General features: G+C 47.4%; 1 long non-coding RNA gene across 2 annotated transcripts in view; it reads left to right on the top strand.

Moving 5' to 3' along the window:
* LOC147272781 (uncharacterized) overlaps positions 1-11,087 on the top strand; it is a 156,100-nt gene extending 145,013 nt beyond the window's left edge. The window contains exon 11 of one of the 2 annotated variants that reach the window (XR_015115977.1): positions 10,980-11,071. This is a non-coding gene — a long non-coding RNA (uncharacterized LOC147272781). Of the gene's footprint in view, positions 1-10,979 lie in introns of both variants that reach the window. The other variant, XR_015115975.1, reaches the window with a different exon arrangement.
* The last annotated feature ends 7,735 nt before the right edge of the window (positions 11,088-18,822 follow it).

Consider the following 18,822-nt stretch of genomic DNA (forward strand, 5'->3'; position numbering starts at 1 on the left):
TTGAGTTCATCTTTAAACAAAACATTTTATCACCGCAAACAGCCTGAAAGAGAATTTCAAAGCTATTTGTCCCCCGTTTGGTTTGTGAGGCATTTCATTTTCCCTCCCAGGCAGGGCTTCACCGAGGACCTATCCCCCACCTGCCCCCACCCAAACTTTTTTCCTTCCCCTGCATAACATTGTGGCTACAGATTGTGCAAAATGCAATTAGAGTGCCTAAATTAAGTAGTAATGGAGAACCAGGTCTCCCTACCAGTGTTGCCCTGGCAACAAGCGCTCACAACACCGCCTCTAGTAGTTTTGCTACTTTATCTGCAAAATGCACAATTGAGCTTTAAACCAGCTCTCTGTCTGCAGGAGCCAGGGCGGAGGGCTGCGAGGAGGGGGGATAAAGGATGGGGAGCAGGGGGGAGGCGATGATTGGGTGGTGGTGGTGGGGTGAACAGCTGCGTGCTAGGAGGTTTCTCTGTGTCTTGTGATATTGCCGGCCGTCAAATATTTATTCCACAAACTGTCTAATGCGGCGTGATGCGCTTCTGTGTGCGGATGAGGGCCAGATTTCAAAGACCCCCTCAAAGGATGACGTGTGTTCGGCGAGCTTTGATTGCGCGCTCCCCTCCAGTTGTGGCTCTACGTGACAGAGAGGAGAGAGGCTTCGCTTTGTAAACAGCCTGTAGTTGTGGGGGCCTTGTTGACTAAAGTGACAAAAGCTCTGCGGATTGTAGACATGCGGCGGATTTTCATCACGAGATGCAGATTTCAGGAAATGGGATTAAATTGGATGAAGGCGCAATCATGGCTTTTGGTGTAAACTTCAGAGGAAAAGTTTACTTTGTTCAATTCTGGTGTTTGAGTTCATCAAGTGAACCAGTACCTGACACAGAACTGGTGCAGTTGTGAAGCAGGAATGACTCAAAAAGCAGTCAGGATGCCAGCCAATCACTATTTTATAAAGCCGAGGCCAAGTTTCTCGGCTCTGGAATGCATCTCTGAAGCTCTGTCAGAGATGTGCAGTGAAAACATAACAGGTGTTGTCTTGTATTATTTAGCCGTTAGACACCTTTGAACCGAGTGTGCGAGCTGCAAGTCAGTCTTTGTTTCAAATCAGATTTAAGTGAAGACAACGGGGGCCACCTTGTTGTCCTCGGGGCCTCCGTCCTGCACATGTCGGCGTGATGTAATTTCATATATGCACGCACATGCTCAAACTCCCACACGAGCCGTTTCACATTTTCACACAGCAGCTGGGTTCATTTAAAGATGACCAGGTGAAGCGAGCAGGACACACAGGTGTCGACTGTAGCCGTGCCAAAAGGACGTCCCGACCCGAGCGAGCACGCGTATGGCCCACACATGTTGCGGGAGATTAGGACTCCTTCTACAAAACAGCCACTGCACAGAAGACCAAATGGATCGGAATCGACTCCATGTGTTTTCACTTGCCTGGAAACTATTTTTCTTTGCTGGTAATTTGTACTGTATGAAAGAGGTTTGGCTAAACTACTGTCTCTGTTGAAAAATGACTGAGCGCTCAGAGAGAGCAGCCGGCTGTGTTTTAGTGGAGCACGAACACTGAGAAGAAATGGTTTTTTTTGTTTTGTATGATTGGCATCATTACAGAGCCCCTAGGGGGGCAAAGAAAGAGACCTCGTCCACACATACACATTGATATACTGTGGCTAGGAGATATATCTTGCCCCCCCCCCCCCCGACTTGATTAATTAGCAGCCACAAGACATGTTGATCAGTTTGTGGTCCGCACTTCATCCAGGAAGCTGTATTTCAAAATATAAATTATGCAAGTCTTGTAGAGCACTGAGATTTTTGGTGAACTTCTTGTGCGAGCGTTGTGATGGCAGGTAAATTGACCGATGGGAGAAACCATCACACCTTCCGGGAGCGCTGCAGAGGTGTGAACGAACAGACTGCTGTCCACATTTCGGGCGCCGAGGCGATGTGAGATGTCTAACACTCAGCATCACCAATGTTGTGACATCTTTTAGACGTATAAATACACACCCGCTCGTTATTTCAGTGCCTGCTCATCTGGCTGGGTGAGAAAGTGGAGGAAAACAAGGTGGGTAAGGAAAATGAGAAAGTTTTCTGATCGTCCATAAGGAGACGAGGGGAGAAAAAGGCAGTCCTGGTGTTGGAGGCTTGGTGGGACGCCGGCCAGGAAAGCCGGCCAAGGTGTGTTGTTGCAGTCCACCAGTGCAGCAATCGTGGGGGTCTGCTGGAGTGAACATCACACCACTTCATCGCCGTGGCAGCAGCCAACCACGGGAGCCCATGCCAAGATGCTTGGCCAGCAGTCCCACAATCCTTTGGTGCGTGTCATTGTTGAAGAGGCCCTCGCGCCGTGGCTAACGCGTTTGGATCGGTATCAACGCGGGGCAGAGTGTTCCACCTTTAAGCTTTGAAATAGCCGTCTCTTCATGGTTGTTTTGATAAAACATCAGAGAAATCCTCACAGTTCTGCTCGGCTTCGATGAGGGCGCGTCACCTTCTTTTATGAAAGGGGGTGGATTTTTATGCCGCTATGAAGGCAGAGGGTTCCTGGTTCAGTCGCCAGCTCCTCGGGGGCGCTGGCACAGCGTCTCTGAGCAGGATGCTGAACCCCTAACTGCTCATGATGTCACCGCCATCAGTGTGTAAAAGTGTGTGTGTGGGAGAGAGAGAGAGAGAGAGTGGTCCCTTCACCACGTTGTTGACAACAACTTGCAAAGCGTATTTGTCTAATTTCTAAAGGAAAACATCAAAACCTCACTGCGGTGTTGACATCAGCAGGTTAGGGAGCGGTGAACGTGGAGTTAGTTCACCTGACTCGCCTCATGTTGTTGTCGTTTTGATTGCAGCCTCATTTCGGACACATCTTTGATTTTCTAAGGACTATTGAATTTTATTGACCAGGAGTGAATTGTGACTTTTATTTAATTCCACTGTAAAAAAAAAACAAAACAAAACAAAACAGAGTTCCAGTTCTTGGTGAAGAAGGAATACCTCAAGTGAAGCAAACTCAACCGAACCCAGAAGAGCAAATTTTCCCAAAACCCCTAAAAGTAACGTTTCCTTCTCCTAAATGTGATGAAAGTCCACCTCAGAGTCTTCCATAACCCTGCAGAAGGATGGACAAACACCCCCAAAAAACGTCCTTTGTAATAATTCTGATTTGTTTTGACAGAAAAGAAACGACGGGTTCTTTAAAATGTGAATGACGACTTCTATCCAAAAGCCCGCCTTCGTTTTTCCAGAAATATTGGGTTGTGTGCTGATTCAGCGAGACTGGCAGGTCAACAGCTCACCAGTTTAGAGAAAGAAAACCATCCTAGCCGTCCGTTTAGCCGCTCCTGGAGGTGACTCGGGCGGAGGAGGAGTGTGTGTTTACAGCATAATGTGATCCATTATGAGTGCTTTAACTAGGCCACCCTCATACACTTTTACATCGCCGCTAGCCCACTATAGCTTCCCTCTTGCTGGCCTTAATATAACACATCAAAGCATTTTTCTGTGTGTGTGTGTGTGTGTGTGTGTGTGTGTGTGTGTGTGTTTAGAATCATTGTTATTTCAAAAGTAAACAACTGAATAGACACTTCCAGATATTATCACAGTTCACAACTGAGAGTCAACATGTCTGTCTGAGCTCTCACCTCATGTGGAGGAGGTGAGGAGGCATCAAGAGGTGCAGCCATGCTACAAATATGGTGTGTGTGTGTGTGTGTGTGTGTGTGTGTGTGTGTGTGTGTGTGTGTGTGTGTGTGTGTGTGTGTGTGTGTGTGATGGACAGACTGTACAACTTCTTCTTCTGTCTTCCTGCCTGCTTGGCTTTGACGAGCGCTGCCTTTTAAGCGTGCAACTTTCACACTTCCCAGCATCGGTCAGGGTGCGAAGCAGCAATCGCACACGTGAGCATGTGAGGAGATACATACTTGTGGAGCCACACATTATAAACTCGTATATAGCGGCGCACACGGGGGCCCAAATGTGCTCTCGAACCTTTAAATAATCTATACTCATCAAAAAATTGTTGGGAATCAAGTTGTCCCCGTGGATGAGTGTGACACTGTCCATAAGTTTGCAATTCAGAATGTGTAAAGACTTCAAGAATGTAGTCTCAACATCTTCTTCCTGTATTTACGCACTTGCCCCGCCCCCGACACATCTGACCAATGGACACTTAACTGTCTCACCTTTTTCTTCTTCTTTTTGGGTTTTATTGATGGATTGCAACATGTTTTGCAGAGGGGCATTTAGGTTTTTGGATGTTTCTGTGTGAAAACCAACCGTACCCGGGCAGGAACACTCGAAGTTGATGGGCTCGTTTAGACCTGAGCGAAGGAGCGATGGGTGTGAACGCACCCTCATAGGTGGAGGACACACAACGTGAGTAAAGGAGGGGAAATTTAGTTCATGAAGTTTAGAAAATGGAATCGCCGGCTGCTGAGTGAAGAGAGGAAGTGTAGCAAACTGGAGTGTCTCTCTCTCGCTCTCTCTCTCTCTCTCACACACACACTCACACACACACATCCACACACGCTACCTGGGGAGTGTGGATACGGTGCTCTCCTCTTTGGCCAGAGGCTGGTAAATAATGGATGTGTTGGAGGAAGCGCAGGCAGTTTGAAATGTAAATGTGACGGATGGAGAGCGGTGCGTGTTATGTGCACGGACGGATCGTGTGTGTGTGTGTGTGTGTGTGTGTGTGTGTCAGGCTGTCACTTGTGGCTGGGACTGGTTATGTGTCTAGAATGGTGATGGGCCGTCCTCCCCGAAGGGAAGAAGTGCAGGAGAGAGGTGTACTCAAAACAGCAAAGTGGAGTGGACGCGAAGGGGGATGCATGAGGGGAGAAGAAAGAGGAGGAAGAGGCTAATTAGATGTGCTTTGACCCAAGACACCTTCAAGTAGAGGTGGAGTGATGAGGAGTTGACAGGAAGGATGGCAACCAGAGACGTTCAGGAGTCGTTCTGTGTCATGTGATTTTTTCTCGCATGAGTTTTCCTCCTCGCTTAACCAAAACATACAAATTAGCTTGAGGTGATGGGAGCGTTGGAGACGCTTTCACGACAACTCGTCCATCTCAAGATCACCTATGATGTCACCTGAAATAAGGACCAACTTGACCATCAATTCCAAACTCCATTCAGTAAACGGGGTTGGAGAGATGGACTTACTTTGTGTACAGCCGGCTCATGAGTGACGCCAGCGCTGGTGTGAGTGACGCGGAGTGTGAAGAGGATGGATGGATGGATGGAGAGGTGGGAAGGTGAAAAGCAGCGAGCCAAACACACGTGGAGGAACTGGCATCTGCTGTCCTTCCAACCCCCACCATCCCGCCACCTCCTGGTGTGTGTGTGCGTGTGTGTGTGACTGTGTGTGTGCGTGTGCCAGCAGGGCAGCAGAGGGCCAGACTGTCTGAATCCCCTGACGGCCACTTGTCACTCTCCCCTCAGACCATCTGGGCCCTTTCCTCTGTCTTACCTCCACACACACACACACACACACACACACACTCACCCGTGATTGTAGGACCTCTACCCCCTGAGGGGCACCTGTTCACCCTGTACCACATCTGCTTGTGGAACGGTCGGCCGTATCTATCAGTATAATCTTCTATTCTTCCCTCCAGAACAATGTAGACAGTGGTGTTTTGTTTTGTTTGTTTAATTCTTTTCACAAGTGTTTTTAGGGAATAACAGCAACTGTTTGGTTTCCAGGAGAATTCCATCCATCCATATTACGGTTAAGAAAGTCAGGAAATAAATGAAAATGTTCAACGTGCTCCGGCTGGAAAATTAACAGAATGTGGAGCTTCGTAAACGCGTCGGCGCTCCGAAGGAAATGATGGACCCCAAGTGTTTATATGGAGTTCTATAGAAGCACTGCAGTGTTGAAGTGTGAGCTTTATCTAGTTGTCTCTTCCAAGTTGGCATTGAACTTCAATTTAATGTCAAACAGATGTTGGACAGGTGTTACGATGAAAATCCTGTCCAGGTTAAATTGTTCCCCCTTCTTGGAAAACATAGACGTTTCTGAAATCCAGACCTTTAACGTCCACTCGGGGTGGAGAGCGGAAACAGAAGGTGCAGTGTAATCTGCTTCTACATGAACTCCAGGCCACTATGCTCCAATGAGTGCTTCCTTTCTCCTCTTAAGCATCCGTTAAGTGTTCCGACCAGATTTGTTGAATGTTTTCTAGCTCAAACAATCGTGATTTTTACCACCTTTCGCAGCATTTTGTGCCACATATGGCAACCCAACTGCTTGACGGCAAACACGTCCCTGCTGTTGCCGCGTTTAATGGTTCGTTGCAATGTTTCAGGTTGAATGCTGAAAGGAAACTTTCTCCGGGTCCAGAATTCATCTTTCTAAATTTAAGTGTTTCATTGTCCCTCCCTGGCCCACTTTCTCTAAATGTCTCGGTCTGACTCTCGGGTGTTTTAACACCACATGTGTGCTGACCGACTGGCCGGCGAGGCCGAGTGAGGAATTGTCACGAGCAGTGAGAGTGTGTATTATCTGTCATTCCAGAGCCATGGGACTCAGTTTAATGGATAAAGCCTGCGGAAAGCCCAGACCGCCAGCCTCTTTATATTATTACGGGTCATACACTCATCTTTCCAAACACCCTTAATACGCTTTATCTCTCGCACTCCCTCCGTCTTTTCTTCCTCTCGCTGCATAAGTGGACACACACAAGCGCACACTCCTTATCGGGTGCCCTTGATTTGTGTGATTTTCTTTTCTTTTTTTTTTTCCCCCGTCTTTCTTTCCGGGGGAATTTCCCGATCGTCCTTTCCGAAATGAGAGGAAATGAAGGATGGGACTTTGGGCTGTGAGGGCGCAACCCTTGTAGTCCCCCAGCAAGGCTCCCTGGGATATGAAGGCGCCTTCAGACTCGGGGACACTGGGGGTCTCCCTTATCGGGGTAGGATGGCGTGTTGGAGTGTCAAAGAAAAAGAGCAAAAAGAGAACATTTGACGAGAGGAATTGGGTGTGAGAGTGGAGTGTGTGTGTGTGTGTGTGTGTGTGTATTGGTGAGAAAAAGAGCAAGTGTGTGTGAGGGACAGCTCGTCCTTCAGGCTCACCTCGGCCCCCCGGGGTCTGTCTTCTCTGTGGTAGCAGCGGCGTTTTACTGGCCCCGGCTGACGGCCATGAAATGGCGAGAAATTTACGGCGGTGGAGTGAGGACACTCATCTCTCCTCTACTCCCTCCCTTCTTCTTCTCCTCTCTCTGTTTCTTCCTCCCAGCTGTCCTTGGTCTCCCTCCCTCCTTTACTATTTTTCTCCCTTTTTTGTCCCACTTCCCCTTCTCTCACCCCTCTCTCACTTCTATTAATCCTCACTTTAGTCTGTTTTCCTCGCAAGTCATTCCTTCTTTTTTCCTCCTTCTAACGTCTCCCCCTTCCATCATGCCTGACATCTTTTCCATTTCACTCCTCCGTTGCTGTCGTTGTTTTACTTGTTGCTTTTCTGTATCCTCCATTTCTCCTTCCGTCCCTTTCCACGTGCATCTCCTCAGGACAAGCAGCTCCAGTGTCTTCGTGAGTCAGAGGGTAAACAGAAAGTGGGCAAAATCCAGGTGTCAAGAGAAGTCACTAGAAAGACAGGAAGGACGGTGAGGAAGACAGAAGTCTTGATCATGGAGGTCGGAACAATTATCATTAATCAGGTAGTTTGATAACTCATATTTGATGTAAAAATGGAAAGATTGCACTTACAATGAAAAACAACAACGGTTGTAAAACTGCTAAATATCAGGACTGACGATTGGCTACAGCGCGAGTCAGTCGATCCTTAACGGGTCATCAAAAAAGCAGGAAAACTGGATAAGATTTAAGACCACGGGCCCAGACTTTCAAAATAAGAGGAGGTCGCCAACAATGAAACATGTATACTCCAGGCAGGAAGTGTAAAAGTGGTCCAGTCCTCCATCTCTCTCGTCCTTCCTTCCCTCCATCACCTCTATCAAAAACACCGCCGGTGCTGCTTGTGAGAGTGTTTTACATCATGTAAGGTAGAGCTGCAGTGCTGGCAGACGCAGAGCCGTGTCTCTTCATCAAAGACGAGAACAAATATTTGAGCCAGAAATCCTGTTCACATGATATCCGCACATTCTAATATTTGCAAGCATGTATGTACGGGGTTGAGGGAAGACTTGTGTGTGCGTGCGTGCGTGCGTGTGTGCATGCGTGTGTGTGTGTGTGTGTGCGCGCGCGCTCGCGCCTGCCTTCCAGCTGTAGCGTCAGCAGCCAGAGAGCCTTACAGTGTTGGGGAGTAGGAGGGGGAATATAAAAGGATTAGCAGTTCCAAATTAATACTTGGAGAATTGTTCATGCAGAAATGTATTCACATACACACACACACACACACACACACACACACACACAGATGAATACTGCATATATTAAAACATACAGATGGACTTCTACACATTCACATACAAATATGTGATGTTGGCCTGCACATGCAAAACATAAGACAATTAAATGTCAAAAACCTGTCAGGCTGTCGCCAACAGAAGAGAACAAACCGGTTCTCGTTGGTGATTGGACCAAACTTGAGTCTAATTTTAGGACTTTTGAACTGAGATGTAACATCTCCTGTCCCAGGTGGGAATATTGAGGGGTCAGAACCGGTGCAGAAGAGCCGAAGACGCCGTTGAATTTACCCCACGCTTCATAAATGCCCTGCTGGAGCAACACAACACTGGCATTGTTTTGCTCTGTGTAAACAAGCAACGCGTCATCATGGTGAGGTCATTTTTGCAGTGTAATCTCTGTGTAAAAGTGCCGCTCAAGGACTTGAAACTTGCTGGGGAAGACTTAAAGAGCTGGGATATTTACCTCATGAGTGCTTAGATAATGTAGCTACGGTGCAAGCTAATATGCAAAAAGGCCTGATGCTCCTCCAGCGTGAGAAATGCTGCTTAAAATAAAATTTTAAAAAAACCAAACAGTGTGTGTGTGCAGCATGTCGGCCGTGAAAGCCCTCTACACGCCGTTTGAGCTCTCCTGAGTGAGAGAAGTGTGACAAACAGCTCAACAGGCTTTGGCATGCCAGCTGTCCAGAGGGGACACACACATACAGGCCACAGCACACACACACACACACACACACACGCACGCACGCACGCGCGCGCATGCACACACACAGCCCGTTCGCTGTGGTTCCACATACATATTTGGGGAGAAAAGCACAATAAAAGACACACTCTGTTGACAAACATGGCGCAGTAATCTTTGGTAACGCCATCGGTCCTGAGGGCAGAGCATCTGAACGATGCCAACGGCCACACAACATCAGAGCCTTCCCACAATCCCCCTCTCCACGGGCAGCCAATCCACTGTCGGGAAGTCAAAATTGACTTTTCTGGCGGCGATTCACCATCTGAGTTATTTGGAGGGATGCTGGTGCTGGTGGGGGGGGGGTAGAGAGAGTGATGGAACAAGCGCTTGGCTGAATGTCACAAAGGCCCTGCTGCTTCCTGGTTGCCATGGCGATTCTGATCAACAACCATAAATAATGTGGGAAGCGTTCAAAGAGCAACAGCTCATTTTCCAGCGTTTCTTTGCAACGTATTAAAACAGGCTGCCTTTAGTGTGAATTAGGAACTTTTCGCAAATACCAGGATGTAGGAAGCGAAGCTGAGATCCTGGAAACTCGAAGTTAATCTCAGTCTTTGCAGGAATGAGATGAGATAAAAGAAGAGTTGTGAGAGACTCAAAACTGAGGGACAGAAAGTCCGAATTATGAGGAGAAAAGCCAAAAATGATACGATAAAACAGTGTAATTATGAGATGAAAACTAATCTTTATGACAAAAAGTTAGTGATACGTCATAAAAGAGATTTAAGAGATAAAATGTTGAGACATTAGAGATGAAATATGAGAGGAAAGGTCACTTGTGAGCTAAAACGTCATAAATATTGGGGAAGTCTGATAATGATATTGATTATGAGGTACTCACAAGAATGGGATGTTCTTACCTCATGATTTTGACTTTCCATGGGAATGTTTTTGCTCTTCAAGATGTTTTGTCTCATATTTTCCCCCGAGTGAGAGAAACGTTCTTCCACGTGAAGGTTAATCCAAGGACACACAATCAGATGACGGAGGATGCGGATCATGTGGGGCTGGGTATCGTGGGGACTTTACTGATTCCGATTCTTTGAGATGGAAGTCAGCAGGTCACAGCCTGTTCATCAGGAGGATTTTTGTTTGGTTAAAAAAAGGCCAGTTTATTTCACCACATTGCCAGTGTTCGTCAAAAAAACTAAGCTCTGCAGCCCAGACGGATGTTGGTGTATATGATGGATGTAGACGCTGCTGGCTGGGGTCGCGGCGACAGCAGCAGGTCGTGACTGGCTAACGTTAGCCTCACTTAGCGAGCGTTCAACAACGATGAACAGAGTTTTAAGAACCGGTCGTCTATCACTGAAGCAGGTTTGTTAAGAATGAGACAGCCATCATTTTCACCCAGCGGATTCTGTCAGCAACGAGGAGCTGCTGGCTGATGATGAAAGTTGAGTGTCTGAAGCGACGGAGCAGGACAGCGACGCCACCAGTTGAACACTCGCTAATTGTTTCGCCATGTTTGTGGTGATCCTCCTTTGGCAGGAATTGTTTTTTCGCAGATGTTGCACCGTGCTACCCCGTCCTCTTTCACATTAAAATGAAGCCAGACTGTCCAGCGTTTTTTGCGGTCCGTGCTCAGGCGACTAGCGGATGCACAGAGAACGCCGAGCGGAGTGATACACAAAACAAACTCGTGCAGGCACTCTGAACCGACAAATAGGAGTCAATATTCAAAGAGCTGCTTCACGGTTCCAGAACCGTACGTTAGGATTCGGTTCCAAATAGGAACCCCTCGGTACCCTACTCTTGACTGTCCGGACAGATGCGTCCTGGAACTCGAAGGGTGAATAGATCCACCTAGACTCCAGATCTTTGGAGGCTGAATTTGTTTTTTCCTCTGATTCCAGATTAGCTGATTAACGGGAGCTGGACACTGATATCTGATTGATAGCTCATCAAGTTGAGTGACAGGTGGCGGGCAGCACACCTGGACCAGACGAGGTGGGGGTGAAAGGTAAGCCCAGTAAAACATCAGCTTCACCTGCTTCACCTGCGCATCGCACCCAACACCTGAAGAAGAAGAGGAGTCAGGAAGAGAGAAAGATGTGGGTGGTCAGTTAGTGAAGCTGTCAGTTGTAGGAGGTTAGTCAAGTGGGGGGGGGGGGGTTGCCTGAGGGGTGGGGGGGTGAACCTCAGCTGTTCCTCCCTCCTGACCTTCCTCCATCTCCTCTTCCTTTCATCCATCTTTCCTCAGAGAGAAGCTGCTAGTGGAGGTGGGCGGGGCCTGTCAGGAGTTAAGTGTGTGTGTGTGTGTAAAGTTGAGGGAGGCGTTGATATGATGAGGCCTCAGCGTTGTCGGGACGGATTAGATCCATGACTTTGAGGGGTTTGTTCTCTTGTCTTTGAGCGCGCATCACTGTATCCTCCCCCACCCCCCACAACTCTAAATCTGCTCTGCTTTTTTTACTTCATTAAGACCCCCGACACACACACACACACACACACACACACACACACACACACACACACACACACACACACACACACACACACTCCTCCTTTAAACACTTTGGTTAAACTGAATGATTTATTTATGCAACAAATGGGATGCTGTGTCATAAATTCATTATTGTTTTTCTTGCTTTGCCATGCTGTCATTTTCATGTCCATCTTTCTTCTCCGCAATTTCTCATTTAAAATTGTGATTTTGTCGAATTTTTAAGCACTTTGGGATGAAAGGAAGAGGGGCGGGGCCAAAATGAATGTGTTTGTATAATTACGTGCAACTTTTGGGCATCTTAACTTTGTTTCCTTTGTCCTGCCGTGACAGGAGAAGAAAATAGAATTTTAAGATGAATATCAGGATTTCATTACTGCTGCTCGACGAAAGATCAGTAAAGCGCAAATGTAGCCTCGCACCAGTTGGTCGTGAAAACTACAATTCCCATAAGTCTGTGCTCAAACAGAGGATTTCAACTCGACTTTTTCGCACAATTTGCTGCGAATTAAATGGAACGCCCCTGAACATGCCGCTGTTGCCGTATTCACAGTGTCGCTAACTTTTCGTGGCCGTTTTTGTTGCTGCTAGCTTGCTGGCTAACTGTCGGGGACACGCTCGGAGCGGGAAAACACGATTCTGCAACCTCTCTATCGCAGGAAAACTCAAAATGACGGACGCTGATGAGTGCGGTAAACGTTACCATGGCAACAACTGTCACTGGACCAAACAGAGACGTCGCTGTCACATTTTGGGTTTGCAGGCGGTGTAGTACTCCTCCGCCAAACTGTGTACAAGTATACAAACAAACTTGACCACCGTCGACATGAAGGTCTCATTTGCTGTCTTTTAGTAGATTATAATTCCACGTTGCTAATTGTTTTTCTTCCGTGTGTTTTAGTTCTTTTGTCATTAAATTAGCCCGTAATTGCTCTCAGGAGTCGAGGCCTCTTGTCTCTTCTCCTGCTAAAGGTCAGTTTCTCTTCCTGTCAGTGATTGTAACTTTCAGCACTCGCCGTTTAACGACAGTCAGGGGAGCTGCAAGTTAAAATGTCTTTCTTTCTTTGGAAATGTTCACTCATCCTCGTCTCTCCTCATCTCCCACCGAGCTGCGTCTCCTTCCCTCCTCCTCCCTCCCTCACGCCCTGCTCCCTACCTCGCCTCCCGCCCGTCTCTCCGTGTGTGATTGATGCTGCGAGGAAGCATTAACACTCCTCACGCTGCTCCTACACGGAGGAAGGTGCTGTAATGTACATGGAGGATTGATTACCTTCCTGCTACCGGCTCATGACTTCTCTAAAGATGGCTGCCTCAGTCAGAATCCTCCCTGAAACTTTCTTCCCCTCTCAGTCCTCAGACAAGGACCTCACGCAGCAAATATGAAGGAAAAGCGCATTTGCATTTGGAAAAATAATTAAAACAAACAAAGTGAGGCAGGGACCCCCAGGAGAGAGGAGCGTCGAGGAGGAGGAATGTGGGCTGAGAGAGCGCTTTAATTGCTCCACGCCGGAGTTGTGCCATTTATCTTCAACTCTCTCTGTCTCTCTTTCACGTGCCGCCGCCACTGCCGCCATTTCATTTGTCACAGTAGTGCAGCTGGATGTTCACGGAGGGTTGGAGGATCCCGGGGATGAGATAACAAGTCACTGATGTGAGTTTTGTTTTGTTTGTTTTTTGAAGTCGTCGTCGTAAGAGTGAAAAGTCAAAATTATGCGACAAAAATTAACAGGATTTTAAAAGACAAAACAAAGATTAAAAAAAAAAACAAAAAAACGATAACTGTATGATTCAAAAACTCCAATTTGAGAAACTCTCGTTGTTTTGGTAAATCTCATCATTTCTGAAAGAACCTTTACGCGTCACCCTTTCCCACTGTGCCCTGGATGAGTGTACCATGTGGCCCCCGATGTGATAACTTCAAGTAGGAATGTTTTTGTTCTGGAGGCTTTGTTTCTGCCTTTTTTTTTTCTTCTTCTATATGTACTTGATGAAGAGGCTTTCTGGGTAAGTGGGTACAAATACTTCATGGTGGGAAGATGACTCCGAGTTCTCCAAGTACAGTTACGTAAGAGTTCAGAGAGAGATGCTCTTGTCTCTCAGAAGCAGTCGTTATTACTCTCATCAAGTGTGTGTGTGTGTGTGTGTGTGTGTGTGTGTGCAAGGATGTTCATCCGTGTGTAGAGTATGTGAGCTTCCATTTATGTGTGTGTGTGTTGCTTTTGAGCAGGCACCCCGCTGACACCCGCAGTCGTCACGCGCTGAGGGCCCTCCGCTACGTTCGTGCCGCAGTGGCTAAAAACCTCCATTTTCAGCAGAGCGTTTGAAGCCAGAGGATGAAAGTGGCTGTTCTCTCTCTCTCTCCCTCTCTCTCTCTCTCTCTCTCTCTCTCTCTCTCTCTCTCCGCCTTTTGACGCCTCTGATGGACAAGTTGGTGGCTGGCCGCTGCTTTAATTAAAGGCTCTCTGTCCTCAGATGAAAGACTATTGACCTGATGGGGTTGCAGGCCGATAATGACAATGTGAGTGTCACTGAACTCACTTTGGCCTCTCAAGACAAAGTGTGTGTGTGTGTGTGTGTGTGTGTGTGTGTGTGCGCGCGCGCTGAATGTACTGCAGGAGTGTGTCGTCGCCAGGGGTCCAGCCAGGGGAGCCGTCTTTGAGGTCTTAACAGAGTGTAGGTACAGTTTCATATCAGGCACAAATTCACTGTTGGCTGCAGAAAACAATAAACTGTCGAAACCTGCAAACGAGCCACAGCCGAGTGAATGGTGTCAGATCAGTCGATGCTGGCGTGGCAAAGGCAGGGCACTTTTATTTGTATAGCACATGTTCCTGCACAGATCACAACACACAACAATAGAATGATCAAAGACGGTGTGGAAACAAATAGAAACTATAAAAACATCAAAACAATGAAGATCAGTTAAAGAAACCAAACATCTGCGACAGTAAAGACTTTGGAAATGAAAGAGTTGAACACCCTCCTGTAGATGAATCGTTCGGGTGGTCAAACCTGCGACACTGATGCAGTCTGAGTGGTCAACGTCGGCTTATTTTAGTCATGATAGCGCTAATTCCCCTTCGTTGTGTTCAAACAATGGTAAAAGTACCTGGAACGCTACTATATAACATCCTTTCATCTCTGAAAATGACAGCAGGTACGTTGATGTGTGTCAAGGAAGACTTGATACACTCTTTGTTCATTCTACAGCACACAAGCGGGTCCAGACTCAGTTGCAGGTAAACCAAATCTCGTGGAGCTCCCATCTAACCAGCATGCAGCGTCCAGTCTCAACACTCGTGTTCGCTCCTTGCACGCACGCCTTTCTCTCCTTTGTGCTGCGTTAGGGAGCCGAGACCCACAGGTGTCTGCTAATTAGCTTAGCACAATGGATAGTAGTGAAAGGGCAAGCTAGCATTTCCCATTGATTGCCACTTATTGCTAACTAGCGGCCAGTGTGTGCCAGTGTGTGTCACCGTGGCGTTAGTGAGGCAGTGTCAGGGATGCTGGTGAGTGTGTGACATGATGTTGAGGGTCTCTGATGCTGGAATTAGGGCAGCAGTGTATCCTGGTGTGTTTACACACACACACGCACAAACTGTGATGGCGCCCAGCAGCCGTGTTCCAGAGACATTTATCGCACCTTCTTCCTCCTCTTCATATCTCTCTAAATGGGTGAGGCGTCGTGGGAAGCAGATTTTCTGGTCCAGATTTTCTTAGAGTTCAGAGAAGTTGGTTTTCTACTTGGCACTGAGGAAATAATTGGTACCACTGAAGACAGAAGTGTTTACCAGCAGAATCTACTAAAACGAGATAGATCGCCAGGGAAGGTGTGTGTGTGTGTGTGTGTGTGTGTGTGTGTGTGTGTGTGTGTGTGTCTGCTTTGTTTACAAAAAAGCATGCGAGGTCCTGAAAATAAACCTCAGAAACCCGGAAAAGAGGTGAGGATTTCAGTTCAGAGAATGAAACGCACATTCAAGGCAAAGAAAGCTCTTCTTCCCTCTATTTCTGATCATCTCTTATCTGTCTTTGTCTCTCTATCACACACACACAAACACACACACACACACACACATACACAAACACACACCTACACACACGCCCATCTGCAGTATAATTGTCTTAAGTGCAGATGCTCTCCTCAGAGGTGCATTAACTGGTAATGCCTGCTTCTGAGGATCCCTGGGTGCCTGATATCCAGTGAGCACCAAGCGGCGTCGCGCTGCTCACAAACAGCAAGGGATTTACACAAACACACACACGCACACACACACACACACACACACAGCAACAAAGACAGGAAGCGCACGATTAGAATGAGCTCTGAGAGACTAAAAGCGTTTCTTCTTCGACAGCGTGCATTTAAAGCCTTGTTGTTTTCGCCCGCAGCTACAGCCAGCGCGGATGATGTTGAGTTCCTTAGAGGGTGAACCAGGCTGCCTTGGCTGCATGTTAATGTTGACTACAAATATCTGAAAAAAGAAGAAGAGTTAAAAAAAGAAAAGAAACATGCAAGCTCACTCTCCCTGTGTAGACTTTAATACAGCTTTAGTTAAATCAGCTAATTTTCCAGCTCTGCTAGGAAACGTAGCTTTATTATTCAGGCAGAAGCGCTGCATTTTAATTTTCTGATATGTATTTATAGTTGGGAGTCGTCAAAGCTGCATGTTGCTGTTTTTAAAAGGGTTTGTTGAAGTCTCGTTCAAGTTGCGTCTGCTGTTTTCTCTGGAGCTGCGGTTACACCTCAAGTCACGTGACCTCTCGTAAGATCCCTCCGCGATAGATGGTTTTTAGCAGACCTCATTTTCAAAACTCATTTCCTCGATTGGTTGTTGAAAAGTGGCCCGAAAAATTTTGGAACGAGCTCATCGCGTCCCGGAACCCACAGGGACGCGTTCAGATTGGTTTCCTCAAACATCGTGATTGGAGCGAACCACATGACGAGCTCTTGAGGCGCGTGGATTCATTCTGACAAAGTAGAACCTTCGAGCTTTTATTGTGGAGAGAAATTATTCTGGCTGATGGCGTTGGCAGGTCATTCGTCCAGTCCAACAGGAGCTGAAGCGAGAGGCTCTGATCCAGCCTCGACGAGTGCTGGCTGCTTCTGGTGCTTCAGTGTCTGCCAGGTTAGTCTGATGATCCTAAAGGTCAAAGTTCACTCACAGGGTGACGTGAGGGTCCGTCCGTCACTGGAAAGGCTCTGAAGCAGCGAACGCTACACCCGGTGTACCCTGGTCTAAAAGTTTGAGCATCTCCATGTGTCAGCAGCACCTGCCCCCCCAGGGTGGAGCAGGACGGACACTAACAGATTGGACTCCCCATATGGCAGCGGCTTCCATCCTACGATAAATAAACTGCTGGCTACTCTGACCTCTGCCTGCACCAGGCTCACCGTGAACATGTGCTCCCGCTGGATGGGGAGCGCTCAGCAGGAGGGGTTGATGGTGTTGCACCCCCCCCCCTTCCCTCTCCCCTGCTGCCCCCCCTCCTCCTGCTCACTTCCTTCCAACGTGTTCACCCCTCCACCGGAGACAGCGGTCCATCTCACGCCACAGATTGCCTGTGACAGCCGCGCTATTTTAAGTCGGAGGTTTGAGCTAAATTGGAGTGAGCAATACCACCTGTGCCTGCTGAAGGGCCGCTCTGGTTCGTGCTCCGCAGAGAGGAACCGGGAGGGGGGTGCGCCGTGGGATGGGGAGGGCACGAGGGGGGCAAAAAAGCTGCTACCTGCAACCATCAAAGCCTCTGTTTCACATGCAATCTGCCCAGCTGGCTCCCCAGCGAGGAGGGGTGAGCTCACTGCTGCACTCCCTCGTTTCATCTCTCCATCCAGCTCTCACTTTCTCCACTCATCTTTCCACAGATGTACTTCTTATTCTCCATCTTCACAGCCTCTCCCACCCCTCTCTCTCTCTCTCTCCCTCTCTACTTCACATTCTCCACTACTTTCTCTACGCTGTGCAATTCTTCATCTCGTGCCAGTGAATTTTGAGTTTTTCCACGATGAAAGTTGACGATTGTGACAAAAACACTGAATATTTAGTTGCTCGATCCAAAAATCCGTGAGATGCGTCCAACCAAAGAAAGACGGACATGAATATTCCCAACAGTCCCGACTGATTCCAACCCCACACATCAATCCAGTATTTTTAATGCCAATTTTGAATCAATACACATATGTGACCTTATTAAACACGGGAGACGCGTCACTGAGTGGAGGAAGAAGTTGTAGCTTTCATGTCATGACTTAAAAACGGGCAGATAACTTGGAACAGATTTATTGATTGTAGAAACTGATAAGTGAAAGGCAAACATATCATCAGATGAATTGAATGCAGAACTCTGGTGTGTTCCTGCCTCCAGTTTAAAATCATTACAAACACCCATGAACCTCTGCAAGTTCATCTAAAATGTTTCGAATGTAAGATTTCCCCAAGTCAAACCTCTTGGATATCAGGCGGATTTTAGAGGAAATTGTCAGCGAGAGAGATGGAATATTTTCATTTGATGTGAAGTGGAAACGTCTTCACACACCGATGTGACAAAGTAATCCCAGGTCTGCATCCAGAGGCTTTACTTGTATTGCAGCAGGGCTTCATTTGTGCTGCAGGGTTCTCCTTCATCACTGGAAGAACTGGTTAAAAAATAAGCGATCAGCTGTGATGCATGTGATTATTGCTAAGCTGCAGATTCAGAACCATGGACAGCTCTGATTGTGGTGCAGCTGCCCTGCTGGGGAACCAGCGGAGGAGCTCAATAGCCAGGCAACCACAACACGTGACATTTCATAGCCTTTTGACTTTGGTGGTCGTAACCTTTGACCCCACTTCCACTTTGTAGCAACCACAGGCAGAAGGGAAACACGGCTCAGGCTTATGTCCATCGTGCTTGGAGGTTTTCGAGTCCAAAAATGTTTTTCTCTGATTTTGTCAAACATTTAGAAATTCAACCACGAAGTAGAGGAAGGTGGATGTTGCTGGAAAAAGCTAATATTGGCTTCTTGAGAGGGGACGATGATGCATCAGTGTCACGTCTGATGGGAAAGTTGTACTTGGATGTGTTTTTTGCCTTCGTAATGAAAGCAGCGGTGCTGCTTCTTCTGCTCTGAAGAAGTTCATTCTGAAAAACAGTCCATCGCCTCTGTTGCTAGCTTCTTGTTAGCAGCCAAGCTAATATCCCCTCATGTCAGGTTTGTGCTCTGCTGGATATTAACACCACTGTTTTTGGGTTGTTGTTTTTTTACTAATATTCGG

Source organism: Aulostomus chinensis, chromosome 1, assembly GCF_037954235.1.
Source record: "Aulostomus chinensis isolate RoL2024-O1b breed Wild chromosome 1, RoL_Achi_v1.0, whole genome shotgun sequence".
NCBI lineage: Eukaryota > Metazoa > Chordata > Actinopteri > Syngnathiformes > Aulostomidae > Aulostomus > Aulostomus chinensis.